The sequence below is a fragment of the Chiloscyllium plagiosum genome, unplaced genomic scaffold (genome assembly GCF_037043375.1).
Source record: "Chiloscyllium plagiosum isolate Xiang-an unplaced genomic scaffold, Cpla_swu_hap1 HiC_scaffold_23, whole genome shotgun sequence".
Classification (NCBI taxonomy): domain Eukaryota; kingdom Metazoa; phylum Chordata; class Chondrichthyes; order Orectolobiformes; family Hemiscylliidae; genus Chiloscyllium; species Chiloscyllium plagiosum.
This window is the reverse complement of record NW_028270161.1, coordinates 61,602,837-61,623,911: the sequence shown is the minus strand read 5'-3', so window position 1 is coordinate 61,623,911 and position 21,075 is coordinate 61,602,837. Positions and strand designations below refer to the sequence as shown.

The window sequence follows — 21,075 nt, the reverse complement described above, 5'->3', positions numbered from 1 at the left end:
AAAGGAAAGACAGTTCTGTCATGAATGTGCAGATTAGATGTGTTAATGACACCAGAACCCAAGACCTGCCTGAGGTCAAAATAAGGGGTCAGTTTCAGTTTAACAAAATCTACAGCCTGCACCTGGAGAGGTCCAGCAGTTAAGTTCATACATAAGTTTCATGGAAAAATGTTGGGCAAGAAGTGGAAGGTAGCACGTTTCTCGTTGAATCGTAGAATCCGGACAGTGTAGATGGAGACAATTCAGCCCATCAAGTCTGCATACGCCCTCCAAAAAGTATCCCACCCAGATCCATCCCTCACCCTATCCCCATACCTCCATAGGTATCATGGATAATTCACCTAGCTTCATATCCCCTAGACACTGCAGGGCAAATTAATATGGCGAATCCACCTAACCTGCACATCTTTGGACTGTGGACAGAAATCTGAGCACTTGGCAGAAGCCCATGCAGACATGGGGAGAACATGCTAATTCTACAGTGACGGTCACCCAAGCATGAAATTAAACCTGGGTCAGGTGCTGTGTTACTGTGCCTATCATTTATGTGCTTCACAAGTATGGGCCTCCCTTTCACCAGCCAAAACGCTACCCTCCGATGCAGGCTCCCTCCCCTAATCATTGTCTCCTGCTTTGTAACAATCCTAATCTCCTGCCTATCTCCCACATCCCGTTTATAGCCTGCCCACTAACTCCAACACCTCCCTCCCAGCCTCCAGACACTGCTAGCCCATCCCATTCACTTCAACATTAGCCTCCACTCCCAGCAAATTAACGCCCATATGTCCCACCATCCACCCAAATGAAAGCCTGGAGTCGCTGTTCTAGCCAAGTTGTCAGGTGCCAATCCCAAACTGATGCCTCCAGTCGTTATTGGCCAAGTTGTCAGGATATCGGCTAGCAGGCTGGAGGTACCACAACAATTTTGCAATGAAACCCTGGAGTGAAAACCAATAGCATTTTCACATGCCAGAATTTTTTACCATCTACAGGCCATTTCTCATCCTCGCTTTCTCCTCATTTACACCAGAGAATGTATGTTTTCCAAATCATAACCTACAGGTCCTAACCAGAATTTAAAGATCAGAAACTAAAAACTTCATTCTTTTTGTTTAAGCGATGATTGGTATCCTGTGCTGCAATTGCGTGCTCACAGATGAGTTATCACATGGAAAGACAGAGTTATGACTGAAATATCTGCTATATATTTTTGAAATGTATTGGAATAAAAAGCCAGAAAAACAACATCCAGCATGATAGATACAAACAATTCTTTCCATCAATAAAAATCTGGGTGGAGAGAAAGGGAAGAAGATATCTGTTCTAAATTTAGCATGTCTCTAACTCTGTTTCTGTGTTCCATTCAGTAATCATTTAAAGCTAATCATTAGTTGTTGCCTTCCAAATCCCTGCTCATCTTCCCTGCAACACTTGGTGTGAACCTCCATCCCATTATAATATTTTAAGAGTATTTCCAAAGTTACAAATGACATCTCATATGAATCACAAAGCGATGATTCCGTAAGAGAGTCATTATGTTGAGCTGTTGTTTAAATAATCTGTGGGACAGCTGTCCCAGTTTTGGCACTGGCCCCCATACATTAGAAAGGAATACTTCACAGGGTTGACAGGTCTGGGTGCCATCTGTCATTTTGGTATCTGGAACAGGTGGGGGTAGTCTGTCCAATTTTACTTGTTTTGCAGTGATTTGGACCAACTGGGTGGATTTCCAGGCCGTTTCAGAGAACAGTTAAAAGTTAACCACGCTGCTATGGATCTGTAGTCACATGTAAGCCAGGTCAGGAAATTTCTTTCCCTAAAGGAGTCAGATAAGTTTTTTTTATGACAAACTACGATTGTTACTGGGACTAACCTTTAATTCCAGATTTATGGACGGCTTGACTTCTATTAATTAATTAAATTTAAAATTCCACTAGTTGCCCTGGGGTAAAAAAATAAGTCTTCCAAATATTTAGCCTCCGACTCTACTAGTTCAGTGACATTATCACTAAGTCACTGACCCTGTGAAGATATTGACCTTGTCTTCATGCCAGTATACCCTCCACTGTTTGGCATTGCACAACTATACTGCTCAATGAGATTGATTCAAAACAGATCCATCAGCACTTGCTGATTAAAGACATTCAGTTTGGGTTTCACCAGAGCCATTCAGCTCCTGACTTTATTACAGCCTTAGTTTGACCATTGATTACAAACTGTATTGGACGAGCTACAAGAGCAAGTCATATCCTGAGTAATTCATATCCTGATTTTCCAAAGCCTGTCCACCATCTCCAAAGTACAATTCAGGACTGTGTTGGCTGGATTATTGTAACTCCAACAAGGGTGGCACAGTGGCTAGCACTGCTGCCTCACAACGCCAGAGACCTGGGTTCGATTCCACCCTCAGGCGACTGTCGGTGTGGAGTTTGCACATTCTCCCTGTGTCTGTGTGGATTTCCTCTCACAATCCAAAGATGTACAGGTTAAGTGAATTGGCCATGCTAAAATGCCCAGAGTGTTCAGGAATGTGTAGGTTAGGTGCATTAGTCAGGGGTAAATATAGGGGAATGGGTCTGGGTGGGTTACTCTTCTGAGGGTCAGTGTGGGCTTGTTGGGCCAAAGGGCCTGTCCCCACACTGTCAGGATTCTATTTTTTAAATGAAGTCAAGAAGCTCAAGACCACTCAAGCAAAGCAGTCCACTTGAATGACACCTACCTAACCAACCAACCCAAGGGTAACTAGGATGAGCGGCAGTTGATCATGCACAATACCAGTGTACAGTCAAAGAATAAAAATAAAAGGATACATCAGAAATTTAAGTGTGGAGTTGGAGGATGCAAACCTAAAGAACCAAACACTTTTGACAGGAGCACAAAAGCGTAGTCAGCGGCATCAGTCCAAATCAAATGAACAATTTATCAAAAAAGTTGCATTTTGGATTCTCCAAGAATTCAGCAAGAATCTCAGATTTAACAATCCAGTCAAAAGAAGAAATATTTACCAGCAGAGGACCCAACTGGCTTTATCCTTCAAAATTGCAGCAAATGAAGCATATGAGTTGCAGGGTATTCCTATGGAAGTGAACACCCTTGCCAGTTTGACTGAGTTTGGGTAATACCATTTGTACGCAGGCATTTGCAGAGTCTACAGTGGCCCTGGTTTCTCGCTACGGATGCTGCCAGACCCAGTCAGAAGTCAACTTACATCTGGTTTGGAACAGTTAAATTGCTTAGCTACATCAAAAACATAACCAATCAAAATAAACATCTGATTAAATGGTCATCTGTTTCTAATAGAGGTTGCTACCAGCATGGCCGTATCACTGATCACAGAACCAGTTTTTAACAAAATTCATTCTGGACTCCCGCCCTTAAAGTTTGTGCAAGGCTAGACCGAGAACCTATACCAGGGAACCTTTTCAGATGAAGGGTACAACTTCAATTCCAGTCTCTTATGAAAAGCAGCTGGTCAGTTACCAATGACTGTAGTAAAAGGCTCTGGCCCAAGCTGGATGGGATGAAATTGGTTGTGAGAGATCTACCAGGATTGGTTCAACATTTTTCAATTAGAAAATGGCTTCCCGTGTGAAGTCTTCCAAGAAGCTCGAAGGACTATTACAGGAGCTAAGATCATCTCACATATTGACTATGAAGCAATTCTATGATTCTTCAAGGCAAACACAGTGCCATTTGCCTTAAGGACAGAAATAGAGGCAGAAATCAATGGGCTTGAAAATGAAAAAAACAGCCTACAGCCTTGCTAGGTACCAAGCTGTCACTGTTCTTATTTGGTTAAAGGACTACTCCACATGCAACTATAGGGATAGCAGCAGCAGCAGCAGAGTTGCTAATGGATAAAAGACTCCCACCAGATTAACTGTAATCTTCCTGGCAGGAAGAGTGGGTGGCTTGAAATGGCATCAGGGAACGCTGATCCTGGATTCAGACTCTGCCAAGTGAGAGAAACTGTTTGATAGAGGGGATGAAGTTTGGTGTAAGAATCATGGAAATAGCCTCAAATGGGTACGAAGTATGTGCCTCACGGAACATGATTTCCTTGAATGGAGCTGTTAACCTGGTCCAATCAGGGAGCCCTGGCTGACACAAACAGAAGTGTCGTCCTACGCTCCTGATCTTTGGGCACCTGGTACGGAGGAGGGAGGGCAGGTCTGAAGACCTCCTCGTGGGTCTGCTCCTTGGCCTGGCCAAACTGGCCATAAACAGGTCCAGGCAGCGGTACCGTGGAGGGGGTCGTTAGGGCCGACTGCCTGCCCCTCTTCCGCGGTTACGTTAGAGCCCCGGTGTCCTTGGAGAAGGAACATGCAGTGTCCACCAACACCCTGGAGTTGTTCAGGGAGAGGTGGGCGCCGCAGGGAGTGGAGTGCATTATTTCCCCCTCCAACTTTATTTTGATTTAATCCCTGCCCTCCCCTTTGATGTGAAGGGCACTGCTTGTCACTGGCCACTCGGGTGTTTCCTTTCTTCCTGGTGGTGGAAATTGAATAAAGATTCATACACCTTGTGTCTCTCACTGTGTCTCACACCTGCACACACACAACATGGGTGCTGTGGAAAAAAATAAGCACTACCGCAGTTAGGCGGTAGTGTGGGGGTAAGGAAAAAAAAAGAGAAGTGTCATCCTACGCTCCTGATCTTCGGGCACCCAGTACAGAGGAGGGATGGCAGATCTGAAGACCTCCTCGTGGGTCTGCTCCTGGGCCTGGCCAAACTTGCCATAAACAGGTCCAGGCAGCGGGCCGTGGAGGGGGTTGTTAGGTCCGACTGCCTGCCCCTCTTCTGAGGTTACGTTAGAGCCCAGGTGTCCTTGGAGAAGGAGCACGCGGTGTCCACTAACACCCTGGAGTTGTTCAGGGAGAGGTGGGCGCCGCAGGGAGTGGAGTGGAGTGCATTATTTCCCCGTCCAACTCTATTTTGATTTAATCCCTGCCCACCCCTTCACTGTTTGATCACACAGCATTGCCCTTTGATGTGAAGGGCACTGCTTGTCACTAGCCACTCGGATGTTTCCTTTCTTCCTGGTGATGGAAACTGAATAAAGATTCATGCACCTTGTGTCTCACACTTGCACACACACGACATGGGTGCTGGGGAAAAAATAAGTACTACCGCGGTAATGTGGGGAAAAAAAACAGGAGTGCCAGACATCCTGAAACCCTGAGTGCTGGTTCTGAGGGAGCTAGATCAATGTCAAGGACTTTACACATGTAAGTAAAGGGTGACTTGGTGATGGGATATTGGCCCCTGTGGAGTTAATTCATATATGGTTAATCTGCAAGGGGATACAGTTGTCGGAGTGTGTGGGATGGAAAAGACTTGGCAGATGAAGCTTAATATAGGAAAGTGTGAGGTCATGTACTTTAGAAGGAAGAATAACAAAGCAAACTATTGTTTTAATGGAGACAGTCTCCTCAAAGAAAAAGCAGCAGAGAGGGATCTGCGTGTCCTTGTGTATGAAACACAAAATGTTAGCATGCAGGTGCATCAAATAATTAAGACGACAAATGGAATTTAGGCCTTTTATTTGCTAATCAGTTGAAGTTTAAAAACATGGAAGTCTTGTCACAACTGTACAGAACATTGGTGAGGCCGCACTTGGAGTACCATATACAATTTGGGCCCCCGTATTTAAGAAATTATACTGTAGCCTTGAGGCAGTTCAATAGAGATTAAAGAGGATGATTCCTGGCACAAAGCGGTTGACTCATCAAGAATGGCTGACCAAGTTAGTCCTTTATTCATTTGAATTTAGAAGAATGAGAGGTGATCTGAGGAGGCTTGACAGTGTAAATTTTGAGATGTTTCCACTAGAGTAAAATCTTGAACTGATAAAAGGGGACATTCATTGAAAACTGCAAAGGAATTTCTTCTGTCCGATGGTAATGGATGTCTGGAATTCTTCACCTCAGACAATTATGGAAATTAGATCACTGGAAATAGTTAGAGGAGGAAGATAGATTTTTGAAAAAAAAGAGAAGTGTCGTCCCATGCTCCTGATCTTTGGGCACCCGGTACGGAGGAGGGAGGGCAGGTCTGAAGACCTCCTCGTGGGTCTGCTCCTGGGCCTGGCCAAACTGGCCATAAACAGGTCCAGGCAGCGGGCCGTGGAGGGGGTCGTTAGGGCCAACTGCCTGTCCCTCTTCCGCGGCTACGTTAGAGCCCAGGTGTCTCTGGAAAAGGAGCACGCAGTATCCACCAACACTCTTGAGCTGTTCAGGGAGAGGTGGGCGCCGCAGGGAGTGTAAGTGCATTATTTCCCCCTCCAACTCTATTTTGATTCAATCCCTGCCCTCCCCTTCACTGCTTAATCACACAGCATTGCCCTTTGATGTGAAGGGCACTGCTTGTCACTGGCCACTCGGGTGTTTCCTTTCTTCCTGGTGGTGGAAATTGAATAAAGATTCATACACCTTGTGTCTCTCACTGTGTCTCACACCTGCACACACACAACATGGGTGCTGTGGAAAAAAATAAGCACGACCGCAGTTAGGCAGTAGTGTGGGGGTTTAAAAAAAATAAACAGGAGATTTTGATGTGAAGGGCACTGCTTGTCACTGGCCACTCGGGTGTTTCTTTTCTTAAAAGAAAGAAAAAAAAGGAAAGTGTCGTCCCACGCTCCTGATCTTCGGCACCCGGGATGGAGGGGGGAGGGCAGGTCTGAGGACCTCCACGTGGGTCTGCTCCTGGGCCTGGCCAAACTAGTCATAAACAGGTGAAGGGGGTCGTTAGGGCCGACTGCCTGCCCCTCTTCCAAGGTTACGTTAGAGCCCGGGTGTCCTTGGAGAAGGAGCACACGGTGTCCACCAACACCCTTGAGCTGTTCAAGGAAAGGTGGGCACCGCAGGGAGTGGAGTGCATTATTTCCCCGTCCAATTCTATTTTGATTTAATCCCTGCCCTCCCCTTCACTGTTTGATCTCGCAGCATTGTCCTTTGATGTGAAGGGCACTGCTTGTCACAGGCGACTTAGGTGTTTCCTTTCTTCCTGGTGGTGGAAACTGAATAAAGATTTATGCACCTTGTGTCTTTCACTGTGTCTCACACTTGCACACACACAACATGGGTGCTGGGGAGAAAATAAGCACTACTGCAGTTAGGCGGTAGTGTGGGGGGGGTTAAAGAAAAAAAACAGGAAAAATAAGAAAAATAGTGGAAAGTCAGAAATGCTGGCAAAAAAAAGAAAAAAGATAAGTATCAGACATTATGTTCATGCTGACAGCTGACTCTGAAGAGGCAGTTCTAAAGTCAAGGACTGTTCATGTGTTAATAAAGGTTGACTTGGTAATAGAATGTGGACCTCTGTGGAGTTATTTAGATGTTATGGGGAGAATGTATTGGTAATCAAGGCACATGGCAATATGTTTTACACAGTAAAATTAATGTTTTGAATGATTCAGCAAAATAGTTAGTTGTTTGCCTTTAGTCCTGCTCTCCAGAATAAAATACAGTTTCATTGGGCTTCTTTAATAAACTCTCAATCTTTTTCTTATAAACAAAGCTCACTTGTAAAAATGAGTGACAAAACTGGCTTACACCTAATCTATAATGTGGATTTGGAACTATATCCCTTTTGATCCCTATGCACATGCCCACAACACAAAATACAACAAGGTCTCTGCAAGAATAATATTTTTAAAAGACCAGAAGAGAAATAATTATATTGGTTACTGATCTGAATATCAAAGGATAGAATTTGATTTCTATTAGCCCATGCAAGATCTTCCAGACAAGGCTTCAGTTTGGATGGCAATTAGGCTGGATCCAAATCCTTGGATAGTTGTCACAGTTCAGCTTTTCAGTGTTTACAAAGTAATCAAAATACTGAGGTGCAATAACTTAGTATCAGGTTTCCCAGTATTTAAACCAAGAGAGCCAGAGAGAGAATCTAGCAGCTGTATCGAATTTTTGTCTCCTCTTCCTAGGCCCCTAAGATTCGTTAAAACAAAGTCATGTGCAGCGGATTTTGCTAAACAACCGTCTACACAAAGTGCCCTGTAGCCTCTTTCAAATCCAGATTTGCCAGTAATTGGTGGCAGTAAAGCCTATCACCTTCTGTAATGGGTACATCTACGTATTGATGAAGAAACTTTTCTTGAACACATTTAACAGATTCCTCCCCATCCATGTCCTTAATACTATGGCAATCCCAATCTATATTTGGAAAGTTAAATCCTTTAATATTACAGACCTATTATTCTTACTGATATCTGAGATCTCCCTACATATTTGATCCTCAGTTTCCTGTTAACTACTCGGGAGGCCTAGAATACAATCACATCAAGGTGATTGTCCCTTTTTTATTTCTCAGTTCCACACATATAGCTTCACAGGACTGTTCCCCATGCACATCCTCTCTAAGTATAGCAGTGATATTTTCCTGCGTCAAAAACACAACCCCCTCCACTCTTGACTCCCTTTCTATCCTTCCTTTCATATGTATACATCTGTCTGAACACTGCCAGTCCTGCCCTTCCCACAGCCATGTTTCTGTAATAGCCATGATCTCCCAATCCCATGTTCTCATCCATGCCCTGAGTTCATCTATATTACCTGTCAGGTTTCTTGCATTGAAATAAATGCAGTTTAATTCATCAGCTTTCCCTCGTTCTCTGCCATGCTCTTGCCAGCCTGATCTAATTAACTTGCTCCCTTCAACCTCCTAAACATCATCAACCTTCTCTCTTTTCTTATTACTGCTTAGGATCCCCCCTCCTTCCATACTGCTTTAAAGCCTACCGAGTTGCATGAGCAAAGCTTCCTGCCAGCATATTGATCCTCCAGTTAAGGTAAACCTGACCCATCTGCACAGGTCACTTTTGCCCCAGAAGAGGTTCCAATGATCCAAAAATCTAAATCCCTGCCCCCTCCACTGCCATTCACTAATCTACCTGAAATAAAAACCTAAAGAACTGTGGATGCCGTAAATCTGAAAGAAAAACAAAAGTTGCTGGAAAACCTCAGCAGGTCTGGCAGCATCTGTGAAGAGAAATCAGAGATAACATTTCGGGGCCGGTGACCCTTCTTCAGACCTGAGGAATTAATCTGCCCTATCCTCCTGTTCCTACTCTCACTAGCATGTGGCACCAGAAGTAATCCAGAGATTACTGACTTTGACGTTCTGCTTTTTAACCTCTTGTCTAACTTCCTACATTTACTCTGTAGAACCTCATCCCTTTGTCTACCTATGTCATTGGTATCAATGTACACAATGACCTCTGGCTGCTTACGTTTCGCTTTGAGAATTTGCTGCAACCGCTCTGAGGCATCCCTGATCCTGGCACCAGGGAGGCAACACCCATCCTGATGTCTTGCTCATGGCCTCAGAATCACCTATCTATGCCCCCGACTGGACAGTTCCCTATAACAATTGCTTGTTTGAACCTTGACAAACCCCACACAACAACCATGGTGCCCAACACCTGGTACTGGAGGATTGGAAAGAGGCAAATGCTGCTCCTCTTTTCAAAAAGGGCAATAGGGAAATCCCTGGCAATTACAGACCAGTCAGTCTTACGTCTGTGGTCAGCAAAGTTTTGAAAATAATTCTGAGGGATAGGATTTAATACTATTTGGCAAAGCATAGTGTGATTAAAGGCAGTCAGCATGGCTTTGTGAGGGGCAGGTCATGCCTCACAAATCTTATTCAGTTCTTTGAGGAAGTGACAAGACAGGTCGACGAAGGTCGAGCAGTGGATATGGTGTATATGGACTTCAGCAAGGCATTTGATAAGGTTCCCCATGGTAGGCTCATTTATAAAGTCAAGAAGTATGGGACACAGGGGGATTTGGCTATCTGGATTCAAAATTGGCTGGCTGACAGAAGGCAGAGTGTGGTTGTGGATGGAAAGTATTCTGCCTGGAGGTCAGTGTTGAGTGGGGTCCCGCAGGGCTCTGTTCTTGGGCCTCTGCTCTTGGTAGTTTTTATAAATGACTTGGATGAGGAGGTTGAAGGGGGCGGTTAGTAAATTTGCAGCTGACACAAAGGCTGGAGGTGCCACCGATAGTATTGAGGGCTATTGCAGGCTGCAGCGCAACATGGACAGGATGCAAAGCTGGGCTGAGAAATGACAGATGGAGTTCAACCTGAATAAATGCAAAATGATGCATTTTGGTAGGTCGAAATCGAATGCTGAATATAGGATTAAAGACAGGATTCTTGGAGGAACAGACGGATCTTGGTGTGCAAGTACACAGATCCCTCAAAGTTGCCACCCAAGTGGATAGGGTTGTTAAGAAAGCATACGGTGTTTTGGCTTTCATTAACAGGGGGATCGAGTTTAAGAGCCGTCAGGTTTTGCTACAGCTCTACAAGTTCCTGGTGAGACCACACTTGGAATATTGTGCCCAGTCCTGATTGCCCTACTACAGGAAAGATACAGAGGCTTTGGAGAGGATGCAAAGAAGGTTTACCAGGATGCTGCCTGGACTGGAGGGCTTGCCTTATGAAGAGAGGTTGAGTAAGCTCGGGCTTTTCTCTCTGGAGAGAAGGAGGAAAAGAGGTGACCTGATTGAGGTATACAAGATAATAAGTGGAATAGATAGAGTCAATAGCCAGAGACTTTTCCCCAGGGCAGGATTGACTGGTACAAGGGGTCATAGTTTTAAGATAGTAGGAGAAAGGTATAGTGGGGACGTCCGAGGAAGGTTCTTTACGCAGAGAGTTGCGAATGCATGGAATGCGTTACCAGCAGTGGTGGGGGAAGCAGAGACATTGATGACATTTAAGCGACTGCTGGACATGCACATAGATAGCAGTGAGTTGAGGGATGCATAGGTTAAATTACTTTATTTTCCATTAGGATTAACCCTCAGCACAACATCGTGGACCTAAGGGCCTGTTCTGTGCTGTACTTTTCTATGTTCCATGTTCTATGCACTGCTATTTTCTTCAGAGAGGTCATCTCCCTTCAACAGTGTCCAAAAGTCTATATTTGATTGAGAAAGGGATAGCCACTGGAGACTCCTGCAATATCTTCCTACCTCTTCTGACAGTCACCCATCTTCCTGACTGTACCTGTGGTGTGACCAAGTCCCCGTAGCATCACACGCTGCACCTCCTGTAGGCTCCTCAATGACACCAACTGCCTCTCCAGCTGAATCAAACAGAATGACATGAGCTGCAACCAAACACACTTCTTGCAGTCAGAGTCTCCAGGGACACTTAACTGTTTTCTGATCTCCCACATCTGAAAGGAGGAGCATACCACTTCAGTCACTGTTATCTTTGCCCCTTTAACAATTAGCGAATGTAGACTTGCCTTAAACACCCAATGTCGCTCAAATCCCAGAGTTTGCACACTGTTGCTGCTTACACTCTGCTGGCAGAACCTAATGCTCACCTTTATACTATAAGGTTTGAAAGAAGCAACCCTTAGTACAACCTCTTAAAAAAAACTACTTTCCTTTACCACAGTTTTAAATTTTAAGTATGCAAAAATTACAGTTTATGTTAGAGTCAAAGAGATGTACAGCATGGAAACAGACCCTTCGGTCCAACCTGTCCACGCCGACCAGATATCCCAACCCAATCTAGTCCCACCTGCCAGCACCCGGCCCATATCCCTCCAAATCCTTCCTATTCATACACCCATCCAAATGCCTCTTAAATGTTACAATTGTACCAGCCTCCACCACTTCCTCTGGCAGCTCATTCCATACACGTACCACCCTCCACGTGAAAATGTTGCCCCTTAGGTCTCTTTTATATCTTTCCCCTCTCACCCTAAACCTATGCCTTCTAGTTCTGGACTCCCCCACCCCAGGGAAAAGCCTTTGTCTATTTATCCTATCCATGCCCCCCAATTTTATTAACCTTTATAAGGTCACCCCTCAGCCTCCGACGCGCTAGGGAAAACAGCCCCACCCTGTTCAGCCTCTCTCTATAGCTCAAATCCTCCAACCCTGGCAACATCCTTATAAATCTTTTCTGAACCCTTTCAAGCTTCACAACATCTTTGCAACAGAAAGGAGACCAGAATTGCATGCAATATTCCAACAGTGGCCTAACCAATGTCCCGTAAAGCTGCAACCAGACAGCCCAACACTTATACTCTGACTGATAAAGGTAAGCATACCAAACACCTTCTTTACTATCCTATCTACCTGCGACTCCACTTTCAAGGAGCTATGAACCTGCACTCCAAGGTCTCTTTGTTCAGCAACACTCCCTACGATCTTACCATTTAATGTATAAGTCCTGCTAAGATTTGCTTTCCCAAAATGCAGCACCTACCTCACATTTATCTGAATTAAACTCCATCTACCACTTCTCTGCCCATTGGCCCATCCGATCAAGATTCTGTTGTAATCTGAGGTAACCTTCTTCGCTGTCCACTACACCTACAATTAGATTAGATTAGATAAAGGAGCCATGATTTGTAAGTTTGCGATGATACCATGGGATCTTGATCAGCAGGGCCAAAGGGGCGAGGACTGACAGTTGGAGTTTAATTTAGATAAATGTGATGTTGCATTTTGGTAAGACAAAATGTGATGTTGCATTTTGGTAAGACACAGTTAATGGTAGGGCCCTGGGGAGTATTGTCAGAGACCTAGTGGTACAGGTATGTAGTTTCTTGAAAGTGGCATCACAGGTAGGGTAGTGAAGGCGGCATTTGGTATGCTTGCCATCATTGCTCAGACCATTGACTATCGGAGTTGGGACATGAGGCTGCTGCTGTACAGGATATTCTTGAGGTCACTTTTGGAGTAATGTGTACAGTTATGGTCACCCTAATATCAGAAGGATATCATTAAATTGGAGACTGTGCAGAAAAGATTTACAAGGATGTAAATGAGACTAGAAGGAGACTGGATAGGCTGGGACTTATTTCCCTTGAGTGTAGGAAGTTGAAGGGTAACCTTGTAGAAATCTTGAGGGGTTTTGATAAGATAAATAGCAAAGGTCTTTTCCCTTGGATAGGAGAGTTCAAAACTAGAGGGCATAGTTTAAGATCAGAGAGGAAAGATTTAAAAGGGACCTGAGGGGCAGCTTTTTCACACAGAGGATTGCGCATGTATGGAATGAACTGCCAGAGTGTTGATGCAGATATATTACAACATTTAAAAGCCATTTGGACAGGCGTATGAACCGGAAAGGTTTAGAGGGATATGGGCGAAATGCAGGCAAATGGAACTAGTTTAGTTTGGGGAACCTGATTGGCGTGGATGAGTTGGACTGAAGGGTCTGTGCTGTATGACACTATGATTCTACATAGCTCAATCATTTAGCTCAACGTACAAACAAGAATCAAGTTTCAAAAGCAAAGGAAGCAAGACATCAACTTTGTAGAGCTTTCCTTACCCAGACCTACTTACAATTAACAAAGACATAGAACATAGAACAGTACTGCACAGAACAGGCCCTTCAGCCCATGGTGCTGTGCCGACCACTGATCCTCATGTATGCACCCTCAAATTTCTGTGACCATATGCATGTCCAGTAGTCTCTTAAATGTCCCTAATGACCTTGCTTCCACAACTGCTGCTGGCAACGCATTCCACAACTCTCACAACTCTCTGTGTAAAGAACCCGCCTCTGACATCCCCTCTACACTTTCCTCCAACCAGCTTAAAACTATGACCCCTCGTGTTAGCCATTTCTGCCCTGGGAAATAGTCTCTGGCTATCGACTCTATCTATGCCTCTCATTATCTTGAATATCTCAATTAGGTCCCCTCTCCTCCTCTTTTTCTCCAATGAAAAAAGTCCAAACTCAGTCAACCTCTCTTCATAAGATAAGCCCTCCAGTCCAGGCAGCATCCTGGTAAACCTCCTCTGAACCCTCTCCAAATCATCCACATCTTTCCTATAATAGGGCGACTAGAACTGGACGCAGTATTCCAAGTGCGGTCTAACCAAATCTCTCAATAGTTTGACAGATTTGAGAAACACTCAGGTTAGACATGACATTGATTTGTCAAATGTAGAGGATATTCATTGCATATCCCATGAATCCCAGTTCATCAGCAAAGCTTCCTTGAAACAATCTTGAAATGTTATACTCCCAACTACCTAATTCCCCATATCCCTTCCAACAAAGGTAGGAAGAGAGATGGGGATTCAAGGCAGAAATTCAGGGAGCTCGGGTGGAAGCTTAGAGCTAGTTATCTCTGGTTTGTTATCTGTGCCATGTGCTAGGGAGGTAAGGAATAGGGAGAGGAGAGTTGTTGAACACGTGGCTACCGAGATGGTGCAATAGGAAGGCTTTTGGATTCCTGGATACTCCCTACTGCTGTCTGTAATAAGTGAAAGAAAAATAAGGTGGTAGTAACATTCCCTCCCAAACACGCAACCATGACAATCTAACAGGTATTCAATAGCAATGAACCCATTTGCACACTTCCTGGAACAGGATCAGAGTAACAGTGATAGCAATCAATTTTAATAGGTGTTCAATAAATCTACCTGTTCAAATAGAGATGTTTCCTTTAAAGAGGCATGAGCACACTAATCAGAGCAAATACATCTCCTCATCAAGAAGCAGAGTGACATTAAGGCAAACACAGTAAATGTGCAATGATATTATCAATATACAATTACCTTATTGGGATAATAAGTTAATGATACAAATATCAGATATTGCTCCACTTGACTGAAAACAAATTGCAGAAAAACCTAAACGTTGACAAACAAACTTCACTGATGCTGTCACTTCAAAAAGGTCATTTTGTCATTTTCTTTTTGAAGACAGGTTGTAAAGGTACAGATGCCGAAGTGGCCACGGCACATAGCCTAATTCAACAATCAGCGGAGGCCTTTAGGCTTTTGTTAAACCTGTTGTAACAATGGAAGGGGAATGGCCAGTTCTCACAGATCAAGCTTTCTAGTTTTTTTAGCTGTAGCAGTCAAAAGCTGTTTGGGTCCCAGAAGAGTTGGGGCTTCATTAATATGATTACCAGCTGCTACATCCTCGGAATTGTCTCTTGATGTTGTTTTGTCCTGTATTAGAGAATTGCCTGTAAGAACCTGTGTCTAAATTTACCTTTTTGCCAAGGGGTGTTTATGGGATGTTACTATAAAGGAACAATTAATTAGTAGGGGTACTGTATCGATTATTCAGTTAAGTTTTCTAATAGTTAAGATATTCTAAATTACTCTTTCTTTTGACTGTAGTATTTAAATAAATTGTATTTTGCTTAACATCGAGTAGTTTGACTAGTTGCATTACATTTGGAACAAACATTTCACGTCTGCCTTTAAAATAAGAGAAAGTTAGGGTCTAGGCTACCTTCATAAAATACTTTCAGGTGGTCTGATCCATAACAATGAAAGTAGCAAAAGTATGTGAAACAAAATTGCAGAAATAATAAGCTTCAACCAAGGTGAAGCAGACAATGTGGCATAACTTTATCAAGCAGAAATGGAATAAATGTGACAATGGGAAAATGGCAATAGTAGCAAAAGCTATCACATTCTTAAAGCCCTTTTTGTCTTCTATTTTGCAACAAAATACAAAGTACTTTGGAAATAATTTGCAATGATCAAATTCTCCCTTTAAACCATGTGCTTCTTTTCGGTGGTCGGATTTCCATGCATGGGGATTGGAATAATTGCCATCACATTGAGAGCGTACTGGATGCTGCTCTCTTGGACATTATTGAAAAGTTTACATCAAGTTGCAAAACATTGGCCAGCTTTACGAGACATGGTTATTGAGTCTGGCCCACTGCAGTCAGCACAGGCGAGTCAAGCAGTTTTGTCCACTGGCCAAGTTAAATTGTTATGCAACGGCTGTGTCACTGCACCCTGTCCGAAATCAACACATGCAGTGTCACGGATTGTATTCTCGTCCAGTTGGTAAACTGGGATAAACTGTGATGCAGCTGATACAGCCTCAAAACATCTTTGCTGTGGCTATAGGTACAAAGTTTTGGCAACAGTCTACAACACAACTACCTAAGTCCCCATATCCCTTCCAACAAAGGTAGGAAGAGAGATGGGGATTCAAGGCAGAAATTCAGGGAGCTAGGGTGGAAGCTTAGAGCTAGAACAAACAGAGTTGTTATCTCTGGTTTGTTACCCGTGCCACGTGCTAGGGAGGTAAGGAATAAGGAGAGTTATTGAACACGTGGCTACCGAGATGGTGCAATAGGAAGGCTTTTGGATTCCTGGATAATTTGGGCTCTTTCTGGGGCAGGTGGGACCTCTACAAACAGGATGGTCTTCACCTGAACCAGAGGGGTACCAATATCCTGGAGGAGAAATTTGCTAATGCTCGTTGGGAGGGTTTAAACTAATTTAGCAGGGGAATGGGGACCTGAACTGTACTTCCATATACAGGAGGTTGAGAGTAGTGAGGTCAGAAACAAGGTTTCAAGGTCACAAGAGAGCATTGGAAAGCAAACGTTTGGCTTGAAGTGTGTCTACTTCAATGCCAGGAGCATCCGGAATAAGGTGGGTGAACATGCAGCATGGGTTAGTACCTGGGATTTCGATGTTGCGGCCATTTCGGAGACATGGATAGAGCAGGGACAGGAATGGTTGTTGCAGCTTCCAGGATTTAGATGTTTCAATAAGAACAGAGAAGATGGTGAAAGAGGTGGGAGATTTGACATTGTTAATCAAAGACAGTATGCAAGGATTGTGAAGGTTTGTAGCTCAGGTTGAGGTTTAGGGTGTAGGTATGCTCGCTGAGCTGTAGGTTTGATATCCAAACATTTCATTACCTGGCTAGGTAACATCATCAGTGGCAACCTCCAAGTGAAGCAAAGCTGTTGTCTCCTGCTTTCTATTTATATGCTTGTCCTGGATGGGGTTCCTGGGGCTTGTGGTGATGTCATTTCTTGTTCGTTTTCTGAGGGGTTGATAGAGGGTATCTAGATCTATGTGTTTGTTTATTACATTGTGGTTGGAGTGCAGGCCTCTAGGAATTCTCTGGCATGTCTTTGCTTAGCCTGTCCCAGGATAGGTGTGTTGTCCCAGTCGAAATGGTGTTTTTTTTCATCTGTGTGTAGGGCTACGAGGGAGAGAGGGATGTGTCTTTTTGTGGCTAGCTGGTGTTCGTGTACCTTGGTGCTAATTTTCTTCCTGTTTGTCCAACGTAGTGTTTGTGGCAGTCCTTGCATGGGATTTTGTAGACGACGTTGGTTTTGTCCACGGGTTGTACTGGGTCTTTTAAGTTTGTTAGTTTTTGTTTGAGAGTGTTGGTGGGTTTGTGTGCTACTACGATTCCGAGGGGTCTTAGTATCAAGGACAGTATTAAGGTGGCAGAAAGGACATTTGAGGACTCGTCTACGGAGGTAGAATGGGCTGAGGTTAGAAACAGGAAAGGAGAGGTCACGATGTTGGGAGTTTGTAGAGGCCTTCGAATAGTTCCAGAGATGTAGAGGAAAGGATTGCAAAGATGATTCTTGATAAGAGCGAAATTGACAGGGTAGCTGTTATGGGGGACTTTAACTTTCCAAATATTGACTGGGAATATTATAGTTCAAGTACTTTAGATGGTTCAGTTTTTGTCCAATGTGTGCAGGAGGGTTTCAGGCCAACAAGGGGCGAGGCCACACTGGATTTGCTACTGGGTAATGAACCCAGCCAAGTATGAGATTTGGAGGTAGGCAAGCACTTCGGTGATAGTGACCACAATTCAGTTATGTTTACTTTAGCGATGGAAAGGAACAAGGTAAGATTTATAGCTGGGCGAAAGGCAATTACGATGCAATTAGGCAAGATTTAGGATGCATAAGGTGGGGAAGGAAACTGCAGGGGATGGGTACAATTGAAATGTGGAGTTAATTCAAGGGACAGCTACTACGTGTCCTTGATAAGCACCTGTCAGGCAGAGATGAAATTGTCGAGCATGGGAGGCATGGTTTACTAAAGAAGTCGAAGCTCTTGAAGTCAATAGGAAGAGGAAGGTGTACGTTAGGATGAGATGTGAAGGCTCAGTTAGGGTGCTTGAGAGTTACAAGCTAGCCAGGAAAGACCTAAAGAGAGAGCTAAGAAGAGCCAAAAGGGGACATGAGAAGTCATTGGCAGGTAGGATCAAGGAAAACCATTAATCTTTCTACAGGTATGTCAGCAATAAAAGAATGACTAGAGTAGGATTATGGCCAGTCAAGGATTGTAGTGGGAAGTTGTATGAGGAGTCAGAGGAGATAGGGGAAATGCTAAATGAATATTTTTCGCCAGTATTCACACTGGAAAAAGACAATGTTGTTGAGGAGAATACGGAGATACAGGCTACTAGGCTAGATAGGATTGAGGTTCACAAGGAGGGGGTGTTAGCAATTCTGGAAAGTGAGAAAATAGGTAAGTCCCCTGGGCCAGATGGAATTTATCCTAGGATTCACTGGGAAGCCAGGGAGGAGATTGGCTTTGGTCTTTATGTCGTCATTGTCTACAGCAATAGGGCCAGAAGACTGGAGGATTGCAAAGAAGGGGAATACAGACTGGAGGATTGTTCAAGAAGGGGAATATAGACAAACCTGTTAATTATACACAAGTGACCTTTACTTCGGTTGTGGGCAAAGTGCTGGAAAAGTTGATAAGAGATAGGATTTATAATTGTCTAGAAAGGAATAAGTTGATTAGATAGCTAACATGGTTTTATGAAGGGTAAGTCATGCCTCACAAACCGTATTGAATTTGTTGAGAAGGTGACCAAACAGGTGGATGAAGGTAAAGACGTTTTGATGGTGTATATGGATTTCAGTAAGGCTTTTGATAAGGTTCCTCACGGTAGGCTATTACACAAAATATGGAGGCATGGGATTGAGGGTGATTTAGTAGTTTGGATCAGAAATTAGCTAGCTGAAAGAAGACAAAGGGTTATTAAGAAGACAAAGGTTGATGGGAAATGTTCATTCTGGAGTTCAGTTACTAGTGGTTAGATTACATTACATTACAGTGTGGAAACAGGCCCTTTGGCCCAACAAGTCCACACCGACCCGACGAAGCGAAACCCACCCATACCCCTACATTTACCCCTTTACCTAACACTACGGGCAATTTAGCATGGCCAATTCACCTGACCTGCACATCTTTGGACTGTGGGAGGAAACCGGAGCACCCGGAGGAAACCCACGCAGACACGGGGAGAACGTGCAAACTCCACACAGTCAGTCGCCTGAGGCGGGAATTGAACCCGGGTCTCCGGCGCTGTGAGGCAGCAGTGCTAACCACTGTGCCACCGATGAACCACAAGGATTTGTTTTGGGGCCACTGTTGTTTGTCATTTTTAAAAATGACCTGGATGAGGGCTGAGAAGGATGAATGAGTAAATTTGCGGATGACAGAGGTCTAGTAGAGTTGTGGAGAGTGCCAAAGGATGTTTTACGTTACAGAGGGACATAGATAAGCTGCAGAGCTGGGCTGAGGGGTGGCAAATGGAGTTTAATGCAGAAAAATGTGAGGCAATTAATTTTGGAAGGAGCAACAGGAATGCAGAGTATTGGGCTAATGGTAAGATTCTTGGTGGTGCAGATGAACAGAGAGATCTCGGTATCCATGTACATAGATCCCTGAAAGTTGCCACCCAGGAAAAGGGTTATTAAGAAGGCATATGGTGTATTAGCTTTTATTAGAAGAGGCATAAGGTCATGTTGCAGCTGTACAAAACTCTGGTGCGGCTGCACTTGGAGTATTACATACAAATCTGGTCACTGCATAATGGGAAGGATGTGGAAGCGTTGGAAAAGGTTCAGAGGAGATTTACTAGGATGTTGCCTGGTATGGAAGGAAGGTCTTATGAGGAAAGGCTGAGGAACTTGAGGCTGTTTTCATTAGAGAGAAGGTTGAGAGGTGATTTAATTGAGACATATAAGATAATTAGAGGGTTAGATAGGTTGGACAGTGAGAGCTTTTTTCCTCTAAATGGGAATGGCTACCATGAGGGGACATAGCTTTAAATCTAATAAAAGCTAATAAATCAAGGGGTGATAAATATAGGACAGGTATCAGAGGTAGATTCTTTACTCAGAGAGTAGTAGGAGTGTGGAACAGCCTGCCTGCAATAGTAGTAGACTCACGGTTAATGGCATTTAAATGGTCATTGGTAAGGCATAGGATAAAAATGGAATAGTGAAGGTTTAATGGGCTTCAGATTGGTTTGACAGGTCAGCACAACATCGAGGGCTGAAGGGCATGTACTATGCTGTAACGTTCTATATTTAGATTAGATCCCCTTCAGTACGGGAACAGGCCATTTGGCCCAACAAGTCCACAGTGACCCTCTGAAGAGCGACCCACGTAGACCAATTCTCCCACTATACTTACCCCTAACTAATGCAAAATGGGCAATTTAGCATGGCCAATTCACCTGAGCTGCACATCTTTGGGTCATGGGAGGAAATCACAGCACCTGAAGGAAACGCATGCAGACATGGGGAGACTGTCTGTGTGGAGTTTGCACAGTCTCCGGGGCAGGAATTGAACCTTGGTGTGTCAGGCAGGAGTGCTAACCACTGAGCCACCCTGCCATCCAAATGACAAGAACCATAAACTTTGAGGGATACAATGCAAAAGCCTGATCATCACATTCAATCCCACACGTCATGGTCTTCTGGACTGATATTAACAAAATTCAAGAGATAAAATCATCAATGGAGACAAGAATATTGCACAATTATTTAAACAAGGTTGGCAACCTTCCATCTAGACAAGACGTTTGATGAAGATATCAGGTATAATCCTAGCAAGTCAACAAATTCATATTGGAAAATGTTTAGCAGAAGGTTGTATAAATATTGCTAGCTTTGTTTTTCAATGTTCACTCCACAAATAGCATGAACACTTGAAGCTTGAGATGCTTGGGCAATAAAATCATTTTTGATGGAGAAGCTGTCCTGTCTCCCCATGCAAATCAACCTCCCCATATGTCTTGTCTCTTAGAAGAATAAGAGGAGACCTTACTGAAACATCCAAAATTCTTAGGGGACTTGATTGGGTAGATCAGAAGAGTCTAGGACCAGAAGGCACAATCTTATAATAAGTGATCGCAAATTTAAGATAGAGATGAAGAGGAATTTATTCGCTCAGAGGGCAATGAACTGTGGAATTCCTTACCGCAGAGTGCTATTGAGGCTGGGTCATTAAGTATATTCAAGGTTGAGATAGA

The 21,075-nt window shown here is 43.8% G+C and overlaps 1 protein-coding gene across 1 annotated transcript in view; it reads right to left on the bottom strand.

Moving 5' to 3' along the window:
• LOC122561527 (mitochondrial 10-formyltetrahydrofolate dehydrogenase-like) overlaps positions 1–21,075 on the bottom strand; it is a 137,711-nt gene that overhangs the window by 96,858 nt on the left and 19,778 nt on the right. The gene's annotated exons all lie outside the window — the stretch shown is intronic.